The sequence below is a fragment of the Carlito syrichta genome, unplaced genomic scaffold (genome assembly GCF_000164805.1).
Source record: "Carlito syrichta isolate Samal-C Ts95f unplaced genomic scaffold, Tarsius_syrichta-2.0.1 Scaffold314005, whole genome shotgun sequence".
Lineage (NCBI taxonomy): Eukaryota > Metazoa > Chordata > Mammalia > Primates > Tarsiidae > Carlito > Carlito syrichta.
In genome coordinates this window covers 98,989-103,772 of record NW_007258101.1, presented here as the reverse complement: position 1 = coordinate 103,772, position 4,784 = coordinate 98,989, and positions in this window count along the sequence as shown.

Sequence of the window (4,784 nt, the reverse complement as noted above, 5' to 3'; positions counted from 1 at the left end):
CAGCGATCCTTCCGCCTCAGCCTTCCGAGTAGCCAGAATTACAGGCATGCGCCACCACACCCAGCTGATTTTTTGATTTATTGTAGAGATGAGGTCTCACTGCCCAGGCGGGTCTCGAACCCGCGGGCTCAGGCAATTCACTCACCTCAGCCTCCCAAAGGCGCGGGATTACAGGCTGAGCCACCGAGCCCGGCTGGACCACATTTTTAATCCAGTCTTCTTTTGATGAGTAGCACGGTTAGTTCCATGTTCTTGCTTCTGTGAACAATGCTGCCATAAACATATATGTGCAGGTATCTTTTTTATAGAGTGATTTTGAGTTCTTCCGGGTATATTCCCAGTAGGGGGATGGAGGGGTCATATGGAAGGTTGATTTTTAGATATTTTAGGAATCGCCACACTGTTTTCCACAGAGGCTGTCCTAGTTTACACTCCCACCAAAAGTGTAGAAGTGCTCCCTTTTCACTGCATCCTCTCCAGCATCTGTTGTTTTTTGAGTTATTGATGATAGCCATCCTGACTAGAGTTAAGTGGTATCTCAGTGTAGTTTTAATTTGCATTTCTTTGATGACTAGTGATGCTGAACATTTTTTCATGTATCTGTTGGCTGCTCGTATGTCTTCTTTTGAGAATTGTCGATTCATATCTTTTGCCCACTTTGTAATGGTGCTGGTTGTTTTTTTCTTTCCTGCATGTTTGAGTTCCTTGTAGATCCTAGATGTTAGGCCTTTGTCAGACATACAGTTGGCAAATATTTTTTCCCAGTCTGTGGGCTATCTCCCCACTCTCTTGATGGTTTCTTTGGCTTTGCAAAAGCTTGTTAGTTTGATGAGGTCCCGCTTGTCTATCTTATCTAAAGAGATGTTTTCAATAACCAGCTTCTATGTTGCATAAAAGAAGCAGATTTGACATTCTCTGCTGTTGGTGATAATAAAGTAAATTTAATAGTGAACCTGATGGAAGAATGAGTAAAGTAGGTCTCAGGAAATAGAAACTCCATCAGGTCTAGTATGGATTCTTCAAACTTCACCATGGGTGACCAATATTCCGAAATTATTTGAAAGCTCCCCTACCAATGAGGATGGAGAACAAGTAAACACTTTTCTTTTGAAAACTGGTAAAACATAAGAATTCAGAAGCTCTCATCTGAGCAAATGCCTCTATGCATAGCTTTCCCTGCCTTTTAAATTAACATTTTCAGTTTGTAAAAACTTCTTCTCTGGCTGGGAGTGATGGCTCAAGCCTATAATCCCAGCACTTTGGGAGGCTGAGGTGAGAGGATTGCCTGAGCCCATGAGTTCGAGACCAGCCGAGGCAACTTGAAGAGACCTCATCTCTACAATAAAAATTTTTTTAAAATAGCCAGGCATGATAGCGCATGCCTGTAGTTCCGGCTACTTGGAAGGCTGGGGCAGAAGAATTGCCAGAGTCTAACAGGTTGACGCTGGGGTGGCTGTCAGCATGCCACTGCGCTCCAGCCTGGGCGATGGAGTGAGACTCCAACTCAAAAAAACCCCCCAAACTTCTTCTGTGATATTACAATTATGTCCTTAAGCATTTCTTTCTGTTTTCTAATCAGCCTTTTTATAAACAAGACAGTTTGCAGGCTAACTGGATTTGTAGAGTCCTTCTTGCAACATGTACATCTTGTTTATATAGGCATGTATGCGTACACACATGCTCCATGCCCTACATGCTCAGCACACCTTTATCACCCATCTATCTCTCTCACTTTGGTTCCAGACAAGTGTCTTCCTGTCCTAGATTTTGTTTCCATTAAAACTATGCACTCTTTCCCCAGGTCTTTACTTCATAATTTTGGGGCTCTTGATTCTTTCATTCCTTTGGCCCCAGAGACTGACATGTCTTCTATGGATCCTGAATGATCTCCCTTTTGTAAAACGCTTTGGTAAAAACAGCTAACTATGTTTTATCATGGCATTAACAACTGAGTCACAAAACTTGATTGTTATTGTTAGTCAGGAAGCTGACAATCTTCAAAGAGTTTAGGAGTCTGAAAGTTGGACTCAACTTCAAGTATGTTTGGCATCCAAAGCAGGCGATAGGTAGCAGTAGCAGGTAGAAGCATGGCTGAGAAGTTTTCCATCTATGATGGGTGCTTGGCACACTCCAGAACAAGAGTCCCATTCTTGTTTTCTGTTATCCCATCCTCCTCCCACACAAGCATCATTCAATTTGGTAGTGCTATGCATTTAGTTGTGATATTTAAATTTAATGCTATTTAGAATTTCAATTTGAGCACACTCTGCTTTTGGAATCAAGTAGAAAACTCTGGCCATTCATATGTAATCTACCAAATATATCTTGGGAAGGAGGCAATGAATCAAGCGCAGAATTACTCTTAGAAGCATGGGTGATATTCAGAGTAGTTAACAGCTAGTTTGACATGGGCACACACAATCAGAAGGGGTCTTTGTAGCACCAGGGCTTAAGGGCTAAAACCTCTGGTTGCTGGATTGTGAAAAGGTTGGGGAGTCCTCCAAAAGAGGGCAGGGTAGGGATGGTTGCCCTTGGGGGAGCTCAGGGAAGCTGCTTTTATCAACCAGTTCTGAAGTATTTCAGCAACCACGACAGCCACATCATTGGCTCCCAGCTGAGTACCACCCTGCTGTGAGGTTCATTGTGCCCCAACTCCGACCTCATCTCTCTGGAATATTATGTGTTGAACACGAAGAAAAGGGAACACAAAGAAAAAGGTTAACTTGCAACTAACTTGCATTAAAAATCACATTGCAGACATTGCTAACTTCAATGGTCCCCAACATTTTGGATATCAGGTACTAGTTTCTTGGAAGAAAACTTTTTCATGGATGGGGGGAAGGTTTCAGGATGATTCAAGTGCATAACATTTATTGTGCACTTTATTTCTATTATTATTACATTGTAATATATAATTAAATAATTATACAACTTACCATTTTAAAAAAAGAGATGTGGTGGAAGTGTTAAATAAAATAATAGGTGGGCCACACATGGACTAAAATAAGTGCTGACCTAAAGGCTGCCACCGGATGCAGCTGTACAACTGAAGTACATCAACTCACTTGCCACTCACTAGTAGTGTTTTTGATATGTCTGCAAGCAATTGATTTATTATGGTCTTTGCGAACGTGAATCTGTATTTGCAGCTGCTTTCCAGTGCTAGCATCACTGCCTCAGCTCCACCTCAGATCATAGGCATTAGGTTCTCATAAGGAGTGCACAGCCTAGATCCCTCTCCTGTGCAGTTCATGATATGGTTCAGTTTGTGTTCCTCTGAGAATCTAATGCTGCCACTGATCTGACAGGAGGTAGAACTCAGGTGGTAATGCCAGCGATGGGGAGTGGTTGTAAATACAGATAAAGCTTCACTTGTTCAATTGCCATTACCTCTTGCTGTGGGGCATGGTTCCTAGCAAGCCACGGATGGTACCGGTCCATGGCCCAGGGGTTGGGGACCCTTGGCCTACTTTACTAGGTTATCATCTCCAACCATTTCTCAACTTTACCAAGATGCATTTGCTAAAACCAAGTGACCTCCAAGATTGTCTTCTGAATTTAAACCCGCTGCATCCCACCATGGGCTACTTTTGACTGGTGCTACTGATTGGCAAGGAAGTGACACCCCAATATGCAAAATGACTCACTCTGGCAGTTGCTGCCACCTATGGGGACCCTTGATGATGTTCACACAGGTTTTCTGAGTGGCACCTTTGAATACTCCTTAGGTGAAGAGGAGGATACTCCCTCCTCACCACCCCGCCTCTGCACACAGCTCCAGCTCCTCCCTGAGACTCCACCCTGCTTATATTTCCAATACAAAGATGTCAGATTTCAAGAAGGGCTCCCCAAGGCATTCCAAGAGCCCTCCGGCCAGTGCTTCTTAAACTTTTATGCCGTGGAACCCTTTGGCAGACTGCGGAAAACCATGAATGCCTTCTCAGAATAAAATTTGTAAGTGCAAAAAATAAAACACTTGGGATTACAAGGGGAAACCAACTATAGTGAAAAAGTTAACAAAATGTTTTTTAAATATTTATGCTTTAGCAATATATATGCTTCTTTATTGACATACAAGATCTAGTTGAGCATCTAATAACTACTGTAATCTGAGATATTTGCAACATCTGTGGTATGATTTTAAACGCCTATGGTTTCTACTGATGTCTAAGTCATACATAACTACTCCACGGCCACTGGAGTTAGTTGGCTACATTCATAATGAGAAAAAATGCTAAGTGTCAGTTAGAGGCTAGTAAACACTAAAATGTAAATCTCCTCTCATCCAAGTTCACAACACCCCTAAATTAATTCTCTCTGCTTTGGTTAAGAACCCCTGAAGGATCAGATTGCCCCTAGGGCCAACACCTCACTGGAGGTCTCACCCCATACCCTGGAGTCAGGTGTCTTCATGTCACTCACACAGACCTCAGAGTTGCCTCTTGGCCCAGAAGTTCTCCCCCCAACCAGTTCTGGAAATTTGGGGCCAGGACTCAAAAGTGGCGTCTGAACTCCTGGGTGCCACTTAAACAACCCATCTTTTCCTGCTGAGGGGCTTCTTCCCAGCTTCAGAACCATTGGAAACCAAGTTTTAAATTTCTGACTTGTGTGACTTCTCCCACAAGCACCCCTGGTCACCTCGGCACAGATCCCTGGGTGACTTGGGCCAAAAATGAGCTTCAGTGTTCTCATCAGCAAAAAGAAAATACCCATCTCAGGTTGTTAGGATTAAATGAGGCAGTGGCTGTGTTTTGTAAATTGTACTATCATTAACATTTTTGACA